Consider the following 20,203-nt stretch of genomic DNA (forward strand, 5'->3'; position numbering starts at 1 on the left):
CATCCTACCATAGTCACCACTGTCTCTCACTTGCTGAACTGGGCTGGCTTGAACTCCCCCACCTCCTTCAATGGTATCAACTCTCACTTGCCCACAAACTAGTAAACCATCCACTAAATGTCCCATCCCTCCAGAATCTACTCCAACCCTATCGCACCACCAGACCACTAAGATCTAGCAACAAAAATCACCTGCAGATCACTAAAGCCAATAACTCTGCTGGTGAGGCACTATTCTCTTGCACCATAGCCAAATTATGGAACTCCCTCCCACCCACAATTACCTCCATACCATCATGCACCCACTTCAAAACTTTACTAAAAGCGCACCTAAAAACATGCTGGCTATGCCCCTGCAACTCCCACTCTAATATCACCCACCCCATCCAACCACTACCTTTCTTTCAACTCCACTAACTACCTTGATTATAGCAAGCTCAGATGCTCATAAGCCTAGTACTTATTATACAGCAGGAACTTCTTATTGTAACATTTGTTAATGTCTGTTATGTACTTCACAGATAAAGATTCTAGTTGCCTACTGATGTACTATGTTCTTCATCTGTTGTAAGTAATTGCTATGTTAAATTGTTAATCGCTATGTAATCCAATGTAACTACTGTCTGTTTATTTTAACTGTGGAGCTTTTCTCCCCGGACCTCCGCTGAAAATGGACCTATGTCCAGTCGGACACTCCTGGTCAACAAATGTAAATAAATAAAATAAATAAATAAATAAATAAATGCAAATGCCTGGGGTCCTCAGAAGACTGATCAAGCACTGCATGGCAAAAAGACAATAAATTGCAAAATAAAAAAGCATGCAGTCATCCTTCAATACTCATATTAGGCATGCCATATATGTCAAGAGGGCAAGAAACCTATCACAGCAAGCAGTTTAAGTAAGGCAGGATATAAGTCCAGATAGGATGCCAGCTCATAGTCCATTGCAGGAAACACACATGCCCCCCCCCCCCAAACTTCTAGGATCATGAATAGTCAAGGCTGATTGCATGAGATTTGATGGTTGGAAGGCACACTGAGGAAAAAAGCACATACCAGATGTACAAATAAAAAATGACTAGTGATCCATTTGGTTGCTGCCCTTGGGATGTGAAAAAAATGGAGTACTTGGTTGAAACACATTCAGACACAGGGAGGACATACACAGCTGCACAGGACACAGAAGGTAACTCTTTGGGAACCACACTAGAGAACCAAGCAATTCAAGAAAAGCAATTTAAATAATATCATTATTTCATTAGAACATCATTTGTTTTCATAGCCTAGAACAACAGCATTGGCCAAACTCTTGAACTGAAGAAAAACTATGATGCATTGGAAATATAAATGAAGGACTGACTAGGAATTATAAATTTTAGAGATGTCAGGTATATAGTTATTGTAGAAATGTTATCAATGGTGTATTTCAGGGCCAGATAAGAATGTAAAGAATGTATCTAAAAATCAACTGTAATTGTTGTGATTTTTCCATTGCAATGCAATCGAGATACTAAGTACCTTACCAGTGCAGTATAATTTATGAAATGGAATGGACAAAGTGATAAAGGATATAGATGAGGATTTGAGTTTTTCAGAGCAATGACCAATAGCGTAATTTGGCCATTGATGGAAATAATCCTCTTTAAAAGAACTTACAAATCAAAGACTCTTAGAGTAAAACAGCAGTCAGTAATGTTGACAAACCTCTTAATTGTCTAAAATTTTGCAGAATGTTTTTATTTTTGCCTCACACGTTTAGTCTATTCTTCATACAATTTGTCATTTTCTGGCAAATTACTTTGTTGTTTCAATACTAGAATTTTGTTGACATTATGATTTTCTAAGCAGTCATTTGTATATGCAATTGGAAACATAGAAAATATTAAATCCTTAATGCAATGGTTAGAATATGTGAACCTTTGGAATGAGAAAATTATGTTACTTAAATAGGGAATTTGAAGAGAGGGTATGAAACCAACAAAAATCTTTTAATAACCAGATAAAAATATTAGGTATTAGTTATGACTGGTTGCGATATATTTATTATTTACTAATAATATTTCTTGATGTATTTGTTTCCATTTTGAATCATAGGATGAAATTATCCACAACACCGTAACTTTTACAATTGTTGAAGAAGCATGCAACTGAATATGAGGAAATGTTATTCCACCATTATCCCAACTTTTTCTGTGCCAGTCAAAAGAAACTCTTGAATTATTAGGATGCCAACAAAATTTAAGTGGAATATTATTTATCTTCTTCATCACTTTTTTTGGTTGAGATAGTACTAAAGATTGTAAGACAAACAATATTTTAGGGAGAATTGCTATCTTAATAAGCATTAATCATTCTTCTATGGTAAAGAAGAATTTGTTCCAATCTGTGAGTAAACTTACAATTTTATCAACAACCTGTTGAAAGTTTGTATAATTTATTTACTATTATGCATAATGGTTATACCAAGGTATTTCATTTGTTTGCTATTCCAACTGAAGTTAGACTATTTCTGTATGATTTTTTAATTTTGTTTTTAATTAATTAATAATGTGCTTATTTTATTGCGATTAAATCTTAAGTTTGTGATTTCTTCAAAGTGACTCATAGAACTAATTATATGTTCTAATGAATTTTCTATATTTCCTATTGTTTGCAAAATATCATCAGCAAAGAGTTGAATCTTTAGTTCAAAATCTTCTTTAATTATCTCTAATACTATTAGCAATGGGTTCTATAGCTAATGCAAAAAGTAAAGGTGATAATGGACAGCCTTGTTTTGTGCCTTTTTGTAATTTAAAGGAATTAGAGAGAAAAAAATCTATTTTAACATATGTACAAGAGTTATTATATAACTTAGAAATTAATGCAATTAGCTGAGGTGATAAACTATATACTTTGTGTTTTAAACAAGTACAACCAATTAATTGAGTCAAAAGCCTTATCTAAATTGAGACTAATGATAGAAAGTTCTTGTTTATTTTTATTTGCATAGTCTATAACTGTATGTATTCTTATTATATTATCATTGTACTTGTCTAGTTAAAATAAACTCAGTTTGATCATTGTCAATTAGCTTAGGTGTAAATAGATTAATTTTGTTAGCTAAAATGGACATAAACATCTTATAGTCCACATTTAAAAGTGAAATGGGTCTGTTTGATGAACACTTTGTAAGATACTTATCTTGTTTTAAAATAGGTGATATAAAGGAATATTTCCATGATGGGGGGACATCAGCAGTTTTTTTTTATTTCTCTACAGACTGTATCTAATATTTTAACTGAATCATCTGGTAGTATTTTATATACATCTGATATAAAACAATCTAAGCCTGGCATCTTATTATTTTTAACTTTTTTATTTGATCATTTATTTCCATTAAAGTGAATGATTTATCCTTTTTTTGTTCACTTATCAATTTATTATTTATATTTTCCATTAGAAATGTTTCAACTATATCAATTTATTATTTATATTTTCCCTTAGAAATGTTTCAACTATATCATCATTATCTAGGGTATTTGTATTATTATTTATATTTTCATAACATATTTTTAAGCCCTCAAGAATACCTTTAATATCTGTTCTACTTTCTTTTTTATTATTTATATGTGTTATAATCTCTTTGATATGATTTAGTTTATTCATTTTCTTTGATCTAAGAGCAAATTTATGCAAGCTTAAAGGGTTTACTGTATATGCCTGAAGTTTAAGCTTTTCCAGGTTTATTGTAACTTTATGATTCAGACATTTGACATATTTTGTGTTTAAGTTTTAATTTCAGACTGACTGATATTGTCATTTAGTTTTACATGTAACTTTAATGTGCCAGTTTTGGCCTGCAGTGGATTAAATTCTTTGTGATATTCTCTTGTTTTACTAATATACCAACTTGTAACTTTTCCATTTAAGTAAGCCTTTAGTGAATCCCACAGGACAATGTCAGTTACTTCACCATTCATATTTATTTCCAGGACATTTTTGATTCTCTTTAACATACCAATCCCAGAATACTTTTATTTTAATACTATACACTGGTAATCTCCTATGTTGTATTATATTGTCAGTTTTTAAAATAATATTAAGGACTATAGCATTATGGTCCAATAATGGAAATGAAACTATTGAAACTTCTCTGATGTGTGATAGCAGATTGTTTGAGACAATTTTTTTTCAGTATTTGTCTGTGTTCCATTGTTCCAATATCTATATGAATAATGGGTAAACTGAAGTAAGTTTGTTTTCCTTAGCTCATATATATCCTTTAAATTCATTAGATTTACAAAATTCATTAAGTGTTTGGCTGAATATGTGATTCTCAGTTTTCTATCTACAGTAGAATCTTTGTCTGATAAAGTACAATTAAAATCACCCATCATTATGACTTTATCTTTTATGTAACAGGCTATAGTATCCGCATATTTTTTTTTTTAATCTTTAGCTACAACCCCTGGAATCCAGTAAGAGTTCATCAATGTATACAGTTTTCTGTTCCACACAATTATAAAAATACTTAACATACTATTTTTATCACCACAGGTATCTTTTACTTTAGGCATTATTGGTGAGTTCTTCCATAAAATGAGGGTGCCTCTTCTTTTAGCTCGAAAGTCATAACCTGCCAAAACCAAATAATTATTTAATGAAAGTTTATTTACATCTTTATTAGGTAAATATGTTACCTGTAGAAATACTATTTGAGCTTTATATAATTGTAAGTATTTGAACAGATTCTCCCTCTTTACTGGATTATTCAATCCATTAATATTAATAGATATGCATTTAAAAATCAGACATCTATATATCAGAGAAAAACACAGGTATGATGAAACTGAATTTATGTACAGAGCTTATTGTATACTTTATATGTAACAATATGAAAGTTTTAAGCTATGGACAAAACCTTTGAAACAAATAAAAAAATAGCTAATGATATAATCCTAAAACATACTACCATGGAATAACTTATTCCTAAGTTGTTAAAAAAGATGAACAAACTACCTCTCAAACTCTCCATTAGACTAATAAAGCTTAGCCCATGGTTCTGATTCAAATTAATGTGTCTCATTTTTTAGTATGCGAGTTATTATGAATAAGAAAAGTTAAACAGGTGTTCAGAATCATTATTATAAGTTGGCCAAACTGAATATCTGTACAATCATCTTTCATTGTACCTCACATTATCTCCCTGATCTACTATACAGAGGAAATCAGTTGTTATTTTCATATTTATTAATTTATAGGACAGATAATTTTATATTTTACTATGTGTAAAGTACATAGGATCACAAGTTCATAAATTAGTACCAGGCTAACTGTCTTTGTGGGCCATTCCAAGCAGAGCCAAATACCCCATGTGAGAATGAAACCCTGTACTCTGTCCCTATAAGGTGAACACCTTAACCACTATGCCAACTTCCCACCCTTGTAGACATACTTATATTCTTTAAATATGTACATATTTACTTATCCTGATCCCTTTCTATTTCTGTTTGTATAGTATGTTGTGTACCATTACTGTATTCCTAGATTTTATATTTTAGCTATAATTTTGGTGTAGAGTGTCATATAATAGAATATTTATATTTACCCTCATATATTTGATACGCTTTAATCTAGTACTGCGGTTAGAATTAGTCCTATATTTTTCCTTAAACGTTTGTCTAATAGTATCTGAACAAACATCTGAAAAATCTTCCCTTTTAAGATTCAAACTTTCCATAATAAATTATTTTGAGATATTAAGTTTTGTTATCATTAAAAAGTAACAATAACAGAGAAACACAATCTTAATTTTTTTATCAGAAGTGTCATTCTACAGGTTAGTTTACAGGGTCTATATTACGATGTCAAAAGACGAGTTCACCAAACATGTCTTAATCAACATAAATATTGACCTTTTCAAATGTCGAATGGCCGCTTCAGCGAATTTTTTCCAGGGGAAAAAAAATTGCTCAGCAGTACACAAACAAACCAAACGTTCAAACCCTACATAGTGGGGGGGCATCACCCCATTCACCCTGATGTGGGAAAACTGTGGCCCCACCCCCTAACTAATTTTACCAACTCCGAGATCGCACTACAGTGGGGAAAAGGGCAAATCCCAGATGATGGCTGAGTGATTTTTTTCCCCTGGGAAAAAATTTTCTGAAGTGGCCATTCGGCATTTCAAAAGGTCGATATTTACGTGTTGATTAAGACATGTTTCGGTGAACTTGTCTTTTGACATCGTAACATAGACCCAGTATATAAACTATCCTTTTGGTATACTACAAGCATTCAGAACTATTTAATAACGGACAGTGGTTTAGAATGCAATTCATTGTTTTTTGCTTATTATCTAACCTGTATTCATTGACACATTAGCATATGATTCAAAATATGATTATTTACTTTTAGACGGAAGAAGTAACTTGGACAGCTCTTAGAATTTTCAGATTCTCTCAGCATCACAAAAGTGCTCATGAGTCTAGTTAAGCTGCTTCAAGCTGGTCCTCATGACAAGGGCTTGCAAATGAACAGTTTATCAGCTACAATTCACACAAAAATGTTCACGAATGAATCCAAGCCACCTCTACTTTATACATCAATCCCTCAATCCCTCAAACCACTAAAAACAATAAAAAACATTTCAAAGTACATTAACCACTAAAAATATATTGTATTTAAAGAAATAACATTTAATGATTTAGTAAGCACTATTTGTTGAGATGTTTAATATAAAGCAGACTGTTGTTTTTTTAAAGGAGACATAACATATAAACTTGCATTAAAAGAATTACAGTTATGTGTGATTTAGGTTTAACTTGTAAAAGTGTGTTACTCTAATTATTTGATATCAATCCAATAGTACCTTTTATATAGCTAGAAATCTATTTTTTTATACTCTGTTTTTAAAATAGCATCTCTTCCTGGGTGTTACTGCATGTCATGTATATTATCAGTACCACAGTACTGGATAATTTTAAGAACCCATAATGTAATTAAACATGCCTCTTTAGTGTCATTTGATGCATCTTGTAGTATATTTAATAATACACTACTCAGTTATGCCAAGATATCAGAAAGTGTGCCCCCTAACATATGTTTCATCATAATAATGATCAACTTTTAATAAGATGAATAGTTTAACCTTTTAAACTCTAAGTGAAAATAAGTGGCTTTAATTTCATATATTGTTAAAAGAATCAAACTCTAACATTTTAAAAAGGGAACAAGTAACCATTTGACACAGGGAAATAAATAAATGATTGACCTTGTTAAAACGTAATGTGCAACACCTGTTCACAAGTATTCAAGTATTTATTTAAATGAATAAAAATTCATAACCATGAAATACATGGATTTTCATTTGTCCTTCAGTTTTTTTTACTGTTTTTGTCTTTTATTAACCAACCATCTCTTATTGCATTTCTCTTCAAAGAGGTCGACAGATTCCAGTCCATTTCTTATGTTTTTCCAGGATTTTATTTTTCTGTATTAAATCCATTGCATCTTCCAAGGTGTTAAAATCTTCTTTCCTTCTGGAAGGTGAATCCTTATTTTTGCTAAAAACAAGATTTGTGCTTTAATATTGTTTTTCCTTAAGTTTTTAACAAGTGACAAGCATGCTTTTCTCTTGGGCATCACAAATGTAGAATAGTCATTGTCAAATCGTACAGTATTTCCTTTAATTTTAACTGGATAATTATTCCATGCAGCTTTTAAGACTAAATCCTTATCTTGACTTGAGAAAAATCTTATGATAACAAACCTTGGTGAAGATTTTTTTTAAGATGAGTTAGAAAGTGATCTGTGTGTCCTTTTGATGCCAAAAGAAAAAGCTTCAAGCAGGTTCAAAGTTTTAGGCAGCCAGGTATTAAGGAATTGAATCATACTGTTTCCCTCTTCTTTTTCAGGAATCTCATAAATCCTGATGTTATTCCTTCTAAATCTGTTCTCTATGTCCTCTATTTTATCCTGGAATAAGTTGTTTTGTTTCAGAAGAAATTCAGTGTTATTCTCATTTTCAAGTAATCTTCCATCAAAATCAGACATTGCCTATTCTATACTTGAGATTTGTGGTGACTGTTGTTTAAAAGATTCACTCAGCACTTCAACTTGTTTGTTACATTTGCCCTTGAAATTGTTCATTTTGCTTTCTAATTTATCTGTCGCTACAAATAACTCACTGATGTTACTTAGTATAGCCTGTTTGTCTTTTTTCATAGTATTTTCCTGTACACTGGGCTAGAGTGGCTCATTCTGACACAATTAGTTTTTTCTAGTTTTCTTGACAGGAAAAAGCAATTAAGAGTTTCAGACTTGTTATTCTTTATAGTAAATCTTTCAGCAGATGTTCAACTATAAATCCATATATTTTTTTGTGTGCAAATCTTTTATTTCTTTTTTATGAAAACATATACAGTGAGCATAACAAAGATAATTGACAGGTAGCAGTATGACCAGTGAATACATTGCTGATTAATAAAACATAAAAGCAAAATAGTGAAAACTATTTACACATATGCCAAAAGTCCATCCTTAATTATATATACCAACTTCAAATTAGAATGTGTTCAAAAAGACATTTCCTAAATTCTGTAAAGTGGGTGCGGGATTTCTGAGTATAGGTTAAATATTTGTGAGCTAGTAGGTGTTTAGTAGCTAATTGTTTGAAACCCTCCCAGGTGAGTGATGGTCTATCCTTCCAATGTAATGTAATGTAGTATTTAAGTAATGAAACTAGTGTTATTAATATATGTATTTGTAGTTTAGTCAGGCCAGCGGGGTGATGTGTAGGCGAGCTAGTATCCAAGAAAAGGTTGCTTTTTTATAACCCATTTTTCTAGTTGGACTCTAAGTGAGCACCATAGCTTATAGGCGCACTTGCAGCTCCAGAGGATGTGGAGTAGATCAGCCTTGTGATTATCACAGTAGGGGCAGAATGGAGAGGTGGTTGTGTATATTTTATTTAGAATGACTGGAGTAAGATAGGCATTATGGAATATCATGATCTGTATATATTTAAGTTTTTTAAGGGGAAGAAGTTTGGAGGTAAGCTGGATCACTTGAGATATTTGTTTGTGATTGAAGGATCAATTTCCTTCCAGTAACTAGAATAAATAACTTCTTTTTGTGTTTTGATTGATAGAACAAGTTTGTAGGAGTTACATAGAATTTTTTGTTTGAGGATAGGAGGTTCCATATGGTTTTACAGCTTTGAATGTCATTTGCATTGATATCAGGATTGTCTACGATGTATCAGCTAAGGTCTTGAATTTGCCTTAAAATGATTGTATAGCATTTAGGGACCTTTAATTGTGTTCTCATTTCATTTATAGTATTATTCTTGAAGGGAAATATATCAGAGATGGTAAATTTCTTGAGGAGGGGATAATTGTTTAGGTTAATCATAATGTTATTAATTTTGAGATTGGGGTTAAGGTGGATTGGTTGTAGGGAAGTGAATGCATAATATAGATTTAATGACTTGAAAATCTTTTGTATGATAGTGATTTTATGTTTAATGATTGGGTGTAGTTTAAGATTTTTTAAGTTCTCATTGTAAAGGAAAAAGAGGGTTGTAGGGTTGATGCATAGTGTTTTGATATAGTTGTGTAATAGTTTGATCCAGGTTGGAGACCATTGTTGTGGTGACAGGGTGTGGCCAGCTATTGTTATTAGTCTATTACAGTTTATGATATCATAGTTGAGTTTAATGTCTGGCATCCCTAACCCTCCATAGTCTTTATGGTAAGTCAATTTATTATAACTGATTCTGATTGATTTGGGGACCCAAATAAATTTGGAAATTGTGGAGTGGATGGTTTTGAATAATTTTAGGTTGATAATGGTATTGGAGGCATTAAAATATATATAGAAATCTAGGTAGAAGATTCATTTTGATTGTGGCTATTTTAGCAAGGAATGGAAGTTGAAGTTTTGCCCATCTGCTAATATCATGTTGTATGTCTGACCAGAGCTTAATGATATTATTTGTATATGATTGTTTATGATCTTGGTGGAAGGATATTCCTAGATATTTTAATGATTGGTTAGTTTTAATACCAGCTGCTAAGGAGTATGTGGGAAGCTGACAGAAGGAGTTAACAGAGAATATATTTGTTTTCTTTAGATTTAGTTTGTAATTCGAGAAAGTTAAGAAGGTGTCTATAGCAGATAGTAGTTTCTGGAGGTCTGAATTAGGTAGAGAGTAGTAAAGATTTAGATCATCAGCAAAAGCTGCTAGGGTAATTTTTGTGTTAAAGATATTGGGGATATGGTGGAAGGTTTTCTGAGAAATGAGAAGGAAAAGGAGTTAAATTATAGATTAAAACGATGGGGGGACATAGGACAACCTTGTCTGGCACCATTCTTTATGTTAATTTCAGAGGATGGGTGTTTGTTGATTTGTAGGTATGTATGAGCCTTGGAGTATAGTGTTTTGATAGGTTGTATATAGTTATTGGGTATATTAAAGAGAGGCAGTGGCGGCTGGTGACTTCAAATCACAGGGGGGCTGCAGGAGACGCTGAATGGGCGGGGTCAAAGGGAAGGGGTGTGGTCAACCATAAAGGGGAGGAGCTATGCACAAAAACCACAAAAAAACGAACTTTAATTAAATACGCTGCCCTGGGTGGCAAACCATCATTATGAAAGTCCAATCAAGACAAAAATAAGTGTAGAAGAATAAAAATATTTCAATGCATTGGCTGCATGACAGCTTACTTAATATCTAGATGGAAACAAAAGGTTGTGAGGCATGAAAAAATAAATTACTTTTTAAATACATTACTGGAATGCCAGTCAAAATCAAGTATAAGAAAAACCAGAAGCACTCAACTCAAACCACTTCTCCTTGCACTTCAGTTCTAATTATAATATATTCAGCTTTATTAAAGTACCAAGCAACATGCTGAAAGTAGAAATCTATGTGATGCCCCGACTTGTAAAAATGTTTCTTATCCAAAAAAGACCTGCTGCCTGACAACTTGTTTCATGGGGAAAACATGATAAAAGTAAAAAATGAAAAGCAAACAAGAAACAAGCTCAAGATACATTGCTTAAAGGATTACTGTACAGGTTATGGACCACACATGATTGGCATTCTGTTTAGTTTACGGGTAAAGCCTGTAGAGATGACTGGAAGTCTCCAACAAGTGTAATGAGCTTTTTAAAATAATGGAATCCTGTCCTTTAATACCCAAGGCTTATACATTATCTAGTCAAGTATTCTCTGCATGGCAACAACAGAAAGGCTTTCAATGTTGGCAATTCTTTAACAGTATGCTTATTAAAGCTTACTTGCATCTTACGATGTCAGACAAGCTTACCTTATGGTCATTAAAGCATTGCTACTTAAACACAGAGCAACAGGCACTTTGAGTAATAAGCATAAATCAACAGTACAAAATATGACAGAAACCAGACCATTCTGCAAAATCAAGGACAGATGAAAAGCCACTGTAGTACTTATGCAGTGTGTCCTCCCCATCCAAGGTAGATACAACTACTCCTTGCCTTGCTTGGACACATCCAGAGTCACTACATGGGGAGTGGGGTGCAACAAGCATGTCACAATTTGAAATCTCTCTGGCTGACTGTGATGGCCCTGACACATTTGTCATACCTCTCAACTTCAAGAGCAAGAAATCTGGACAAAGCCATACACAGAAGTGGGACAAAGGCACAACAATAAGGACAATTTTTAAATATTGCTCTAATAAACTTAGAAAGATAATAGAATAGGTCTTGCATTAGTATGAATTTTCTGAAGGGTATAAAATCTGAAACTCAAATGTCTGTCATTTTCTAACTTCAGTCTTTAGTGAGTTGTCACTAATTTGCCAAAAAACACAATTTTATGAAAAATGGACCAAAAATGTGATGCAAAAATATAAAATAGACACACAATACAGCTTCTACCTGTCAAAGAAGGGACACTTTAATATTAGTACTGCTACCTTGAGCAGCTGACAAAATAAAAGAATCTACATGCATTTCAAGTAATCTATAACTTTGATTATTACAGTTATTTCTTAATTGTAAACCCTCCATGTTTTCTTCCAAAATTGCTATTTTATGGAGGGATTATTAGGGGAAGAGCAACATTTTGAGCCAAAAATTGGGGACAGTTGAGAGGTTGGCTATGCCTAATTCTATAAAGCAATTTATTTGCATGTACCTCTCAACCTGTTAATGCAGTAAATCTGAACAAGGCCAAATATATTGGGGCACATATAAACAGTACTAAAATTGCTCTTGTATAAATTGAGACAGTTGATAGAACGGCTCTTACTTTAACATGCATTTTATGAAGGTTATGAAGTCTGAAACTTATTATTTAGTGACTTCTGGCAAATCATTTAGGAATTAAAAACTACAAATTTTATGAACAACAAACCAAAAATAAGAAGCAAAAATCTATTCATTCTTTGAAAATCTGGACAGTTGGGAGGTATAGTTCAGCTGGGCCTGTCTGAGTTTGCTGCCCTCCCCTGACAAAATAATGGTTGAACTGGAGCATCTGCAGCCATTCCAATTAACCATTACTTGGCTATTTCACTCCATTTACCATAAACACTAATGTGCATACTGCTTTACTTCAATGATTGGACTTCATTTGAAAGTTTTATTTTGTATTTTACAGCACAAACATTAAGTCATCTGTTAAACAAAGCAATGCAGTCTCACAATGAAAACTTAGCATTAAAACTTCTCTGCCCTTGAAACTCACATTCATTGAAACAGCATTGAAACCCACATTCAAAGAAAATACATTTTGCCAGTGGCAGATAAAGATTAATTTTGGGCTGTTTTGAATCATAGGCCCCTTGCATATGAAACATACATGTGCTCTTTGATACACCTTCCTCATTGTACTAAAAATTATATTCCTTGTACAATACAGTACACTTGTTAGAGGGTGTTTTAAATTTGTTTTGAACATTTTTCCAGTAAGCAATGAAACAAAACATATGCACCCATAATGGCAAAACTGCCCAGTTGAGAACATTTATCATAAAAAAGTCTACTCAGACTTCCACAGTCCACCATTATTAGTAAATATACACAATTCTACAGTCCACCATTATTAGTAAATATGCACAATTCCACAGTCCACCATTATTAGTAAATATGCACAATTCTACAGTCCACCATTATCAGTAAATATGCACAATTCTACAGTGCACCTTTATCAGTAAATATGCACAATTCTACAGTCCATATTTAGTGAATTCAGTTCTTGCCATAGCTGTCAACCTTAGCACAAAACCTGGACAGAAGCCAATAATGGGGGAATACAGTCCCAAAAGTAGGGACAAATTTAAAATATTCATCTTATAAACTTAGAAAATTGCTAGAAAAAAAGGTTGTGCTACTATGTATTCTGAAGAACATGAAGTTTGAAATTCAAATGCCGGTCAATTTTACTGCGGACAGAACAAAACAATTTTCAGCAGAGACAGGGATTAATACTGCAGACACGTCTTTGTAAAATGGCAGGGCATCAGAGCAAATCCACACAAACACAGAGAGGAGATGCAGACTCCACACAGAAGCCACCCCAACCAAGAATCAAACCAGAAAACCTATAGCTGTGAGGCAACAATACTACCACTGCACCATCAAATCTGCAAGGAATTAAACATTCAGAAACCTGAAGTCTGAAATTCAAATGCCTGTCAATTTTACTGCGGACAGAACAAAAACAATTTTCAGCAGAGATGCAGGGATTAAAACTGCAGACACATCTTTGTAAAATGGCAGGGCACCAGAGCAAATCCACACAAACACAGGCAGGAGATGCAGACTCCAAACAGAAGCCACCCCAACCAAGAATCAAACCAGAAAACCTATAGCTGTGAGGCAACAATACTACCACTGCACCATCAAATCTGCAAGGAATTAAACATTCAGAAACCTGAAGTCTGAAATTCAAATGCCTGTCAATTTTACTGCGGACAGAACAAAAACAATTTTCAGCAGAGATGCAGGGATTAATACTGCAGACACGTCTTTGTAAAATGGCAGGGCACCAGAGCAAATCCACACAAATACAGGGAGGAGATGCAGACAGAAGCCACCCCAACCAAGAATCAAACCAGAAAACCTATAGTTGTGAGGTAACAATACTATCACTGCACCATCAATTATACAAGGAATTAAACATTCAGAAACCTGAAGTCTGAAATTCAAATGCCTGTCAATTTTACTGCGGACAGAACAAAACCAATTTTCAGCAGGGATTAAAACTGCAGACACGTCTTTGTAAAATGGCAGGGCACCAGAGCAAATCCACACAAACACATGGAGGAGATGCAGACTCCACACAGAAGCCACCCCAACCAAGAATCAAACCAGAAAACCTATAGCTGTGAGGCAACAATACTACCACTGCACCATCAAATACACAAGGAATTAAACATTCAGAAACCCTTAAGTCTGAAATTCAAATGCCTATCAATTTTATTTAACATTTTTAATCAGGACAGTCTGACTTGGAACAAATAAACAATTTTCAGCAGAGGCCCAGGAAGAAATAATGCAGACATGTCTTTGTAACATGGGAGGGCACAAAAGCAAACCCACACAAACACAGGAGAAGATACAGACCCCACAAAGAAGGAACCCCAGCCAAGAATCAAACCCAAGAACCTGCAGCTGTGAGGCAACAATGCTACTACTACACCATCAAATATCAAGCATTGCAACATTTACAAACCACAGATATTATGAGGAACAGATCAGATCGAATATGAGGTAAAAATCTGAATTTTTTTTACAAATGGTGGTGGGTAGGGAACTCAAGTCTTTAACACCTGCATACAGGGTACAGGGTTCAAGCCTGAGGCATTCCCTACCACACCACCATAAGCACCTGGGGCATTTACACACACACACACACGTAAAGCACAAGCACCATACACAAACACACTCCAGTAAAGCACAAGCACCATACACAAACACACTCCAGTAAAGCACAAGCACCATACACAAACACACTCCAGTAAAGCACAAGCACCATACACAAACTCCAGTAAAGCACAAGCACCATACACAAACTCCAGTAAAGCACAAGCACCATACACAAACTCCAGTAAAGCAGAAGCACCATACACAAACTCCAGTAAAGCACCATACACAAACTCCAGTAAAGCACCATACACACACATTGTAAATTAAAAAGCACAACCTCAATAAAAAGGCACCTTACCTGAATGAATGAATACATCCAGAACGTCCGTACATACATCCTTCCCGCGCATACTGAAGACCCGCGAGATCCCAATGCTCCTTCCCGACGCCGACGAGATCCCTACGGCTCTGTCCTGAGTCCCTGCTGCAAGAGGAGCAGTCCGGATGCGTCCTATACTCCTGGCGGGTCTGTGCACTGTAAAAGTGCACAGACGTCTCCTTGTGTCCCTCTATGGGGACGGCCGGGCTGCCTTGAGCATGCGCATAGACCGATAAGTCGGGACTCGGTCTATCGCATGCTAAGTCCTTGAAATTAAAAAATATTTTTTTATTTTTCATTTGTTTTTCTTTTTTCTTTTTTATTTTTGAGGGGGCTGCAGTCCGGCAGCCCTATGCCACGAGCCGCCCCTGAAGAGAGGTAAGATATTGAGCAAAAAGTTTATATTGAGTCTATCAAATGCTTTTGAGGCATCAATAGCTAATGTGTAGATTGGAGTACGTGCATGGGTAGAGAAATTGATCATGGTGTCCAGGGTGAGGGTAAGAGCAAAGGTTTGTCTGTGTATTATGAAACCTGATTGTTCAGGGGAAACAATGTTTGGGATGATTGGTTTAATTCCATTTGCTAGTATTGATGCAAATATTTTCATATCAAGATTTCTTAGGGCTATAGGTCGATAGTTCAGGGGGGTTTTGAGGTCAGAGTTTGGTTTGGGTATGAAAATCATATTAGATGCATTTAGATGTATATCACTTACACCATTGGTGGTAATGTGATTAGATAAAGAAGAACGAGAGATGATTTTTGTGGAAAGGCTTTATAGAATTCGGCCGTAAGACCATCAGGGCCTGGTGATTTGTTGAGTTTGAGTTTGTTAATTGTCATAATAATTTCATGCTGGGAGATCGGGAGGGTACAAATGTTTGCTGATCTGGACTGATTTTGGGAAAATTTAATTGGTTTAAGAAGGCATCTAAGTCCTGTTTATTATGAGAGAGGTTTGATGGGCTATAGGATTTTGTGTATATACTTTCAAAGATACGTATGACATCTTCAGTAGTGTGATAGAGTTTATCTTGGTAAATAAGTTCTGTTATATTTGGGGAGGGTTTGTTTTGGTTAACAAGCATCACTAGGAATTTAGATGGCATGTGAGCCCATTCAGAGTAATTTGCTAGAGTTTTAATTTCTTGGTATGTTAGGTTTTCGGCATTGAGATCATATAGTTTTTGCTGGAGTTGTGTTATTTAAATTTCAGTTTCTTGATTAAAGGATGATTGGGGTTGGGATTCAAGCTTAATGATTTGACTTTTAAGACTGGCTTCCTCCTGGAGAAGTTTTTTTTATAATGGTACCTCTAACTATGGTTTTAATAGAGGCCCAATAAATGTCCATAGGTAGGTGATTACAGATTAAATTGTCTAAAGCTTGGTCTAGGATGGCATCTATTTTTTGTACAATTTCTTTTTTCCTTAATATGTTAGAGTTAAGGACCCAGTTATACCCTGGCGTACTGTTAGTTTGATTGTTGTACTGTTAGTTTGATTGTTATCCCAATCAATAGTTAAGTTAATCTTAGAATGATCTGATAGGTTTCTGGGTTCTGTGTGGAAGGAATTTTTGTATTTAGTAAATACATTGGAAATTAGGAAGAAATCCAGTCTGGACCAAGACTTGTGACACATAGCGTAGAAGGTATATTTATTTTTGAGAGAGTTATTGGATTGGAAAATATGGGTATCAAATAGGTTGAAGTCATTTTTAAGTTCCTCGAGTGCTGATATGGCATGGGTATTGCGTTTAGAATTGGCACTGGATCTGTCAATATCAGGGTCTTGGACTGAATTCCAGTCCCCTCCTAGAATTTAGTAATGATTGGGGAAGTGAAGTAGTATTTTATATATAGACATTATAAATTCATGTTGATTTACACAAGGTGCGTATAGGTTTAATATCAGAATAGGTTTGTCTAAACAGGCTAGTTTAGTTGTTATATAGCTCCACCTTCCATTCATGTTTGCATCGTATTTTATGATTTCACCCTGGAAGTTAGTTTTAATAATGATTGCTATTCCTGAGCTATTTAGGGATTTGCCAGAAGCAATGATATTCTTAATCCATTTTTTCTTTTGGGAGGGTTTCCATTGCTCTGGTTGCATGCGGGTTTCCTGTAGCAGGGTTAAATTAGCTTTGGATTTGTAGATCAAATGTAAAAGTAGTTTTCTTTTTTTTTTTCAAGTTGAATCCCTTTGACATTCCAAGAATCAAATGACCCCACTTCCATTATATCTATGGGTCAGTAAAGGGTGGGTATACTTAGTACAGTAGATGTAAGAGGAAGTACAATGGCATATAACTCTTCCTGCATCAAACTTGTGCCTATTCACTAAACTACTATGCCCGGAAGAGATGGGGGAATTGGATGATAAAGAGTTATAACAAGAGTTAAAGCAGAAATGGTTAGGTGGAACTCTTCTTATTACTAGTGCTTTGATAGCTTTTAGCCCCATATTAAAAACATATATAGTACAGATAACAAATAGCATGTCTTCCTATTATAACTTCTACTAGTTTTAAACAGCCAAGGACCTGCTTAACATACCCCCTGAAAGAATTACCTCTGCAGTCTCAAGGGAATTAAAACCAAAGTATGTCTGAATACTGTTGTTTTTGCTAAACGGAGACGCTAGTCCCACACTTCTGATAGGTGGTTAGAACTCGCTCTCTATCAGGTACTGCAGCAGCCAACCATCCCTTTCTCTGTACCCGCATATCTAGCCTTCTACTACTTTCTCCTAGCCACGATAAAGCTACATTTCATCTGCTTCCCGGCCCCGGGATCTCCAAGGACCATTTGCTGTACTTACAAGGTTTTGGTCACTAGGTGGCGGCCTGACTCCACTTATTATTCCTCTGCCTTTAGTGCAGCTCCTGTTCAACTATCTAGGATAATTCCTCATTACTTCTACTTTCTACCCCTCTCCCCTATGATCATATCTGCTTCCCCACTTCTAGTCCTTAAGGTCTATACTCTCTCTCTGTGCACTCTGGTTACTAGACCTACAATCTATTCAGCTGATTGTTCCCAACCCAAGCTGACCTACAGTGTACCTTATTTGGCTCTACCCGCTCCGTTCACCCTGCAGGCTCACTCCGCTCCCCTGCCCCTAATTCCCACCCATCCCCACTACTCCTACATTTATCCTCGACTAACCACACCCCCTCATTAACTGCCACCCCCACACAGCAGAAACAACCATCTGCATCTCATCCTGTCACTACACCCACCCCCCTACTCCTAACCCACCACTTTCACACAATTCACTCTCTATTAGTTCCCCACCTACACTCTCTAACACCTGTTACTTATTTACCCCACAATGCCTCCACAAACTGCCATCTTACCACTGAAAATTAAACCTTTTTACTACCTCATACCCCCACTTATAATACTTTATCTTCTCAGTGCCTATGAATACCACTTGCTACCTGGCACTCACTATCCTACTTCCATAACCACCACTGTCAACCAACTACACTACTCCACTCCAATACTACCCTATCTCTTTTCTATTTCTTTTAATCCCAAACCACTTCATCCCATATGAGCCACCTATATAAACCCTAGGACTAAATACTATCACAAACTCCTACTAAAACTCCACAAACTTGAAAGGAGGTCACCACCTAATCTCATAGCCGATGGTGACATCCACCCTAACCCAGGCCCAAACTCAATTGATACTTCCAACTCCACAAATAGCACTCACATTGACCTGTGGAGCTCATATAATGCCCCCAATTCATTACTGGTCTGTCACCTAAACATCAGAAGTATAAATAAGAAAGTTCACTATCTGCACTCCCCTGATCTACTAGGCTTACGGAAACCTGGCTCAAACCCATTATCCCTGATAATGAGATTATACCCCCCCAACTACAATATAATAATACTTGACCACATCTCTAGGAAAGGTGGTGGAGTAGCCATCATGTATAAATCTACTCTAGAAGTATCCACAATTAGTGCCCCACAAGGCTTTATAACTAGCAACTCTGAAACACTCATCACAAAAGTCCAGCTTAACAAACACAAATCTATAAACATAGCCTGTATCTATATTCCCCTAGGTGACAACACAGACACCTTGGAAGGTATCCTCCACTGGTTATCCACTAACCACCCCCAAGAAACTATTATTCTCGGGGACTTCAATATCGACTGGAAAACCTGTTCATCAAACTACCCCACTACCCATATTAACTTACATGGCTTCTCCCAGATTATAACTTCCCTACCAGAATCAATAAGCCTAACAATAAGGAAAGTATCCTAGATTGGATATTAATAAACAACAAACCCCAGTTATATAAATCAGGCACCCTACCTGAGGACATGTGTGACCTCTTCCTTACCTATATAATCAGAAAAAATAATGACATGCCTCATCAAACTACCTTTAAAACCATTAGGAATACTAAGAACTTTAATCTGACTAATTTCCAGGCTGAACTTAGCTCATACAACTGGTCCAATCTTAAACTACTTCCTCTTGACAAAGCAGTCTCAGACTTCAATGCTAAATTCCTTGCCATCTTAGACAGACATGCTCCCAAACGAACAATCAGAACCAAAAACAAAATAGCTCCATGGCTAAACAATGGTACAAGACAAAAACTTATTACTAGAAATACAGCATGGACCTCCTGGAGATCCACCAAATCCCCACAAGACCACATCACATATAAACAATTGAGAAACGAGGCAAAGAAATCCATTATGCTAGACAAACAAAACTACTACTACAATTTACAGCAAAAACAGCAAAATCAAACATAAAAATTCTGGTCAGGCCTAAATAAACTGCTACACACTGGTAAATCTTCAACCCCCACACCCTCAACTACCTTACATCTAGCCCCTAAATGTGTTGCAACAACCTTTAATACTTTCTTTACAGAAACAGTGCAGTCCCTAGCTAATAATATATCTTCCAACACCTCTAATACTACCATACCCA

The sequence above is a fragment of the Protopterus annectens genome, chromosome 8.part0 (assembly GCF_019279795.1).
Source record: "Protopterus annectens isolate FY-2018-M chromosome 8.part0, PAN1.0, whole genome shotgun sequence".
NCBI lineage: Eukaryota > Metazoa > Chordata > Ceratodontiformes > Protopteridae > Protopterus > Protopterus annectens.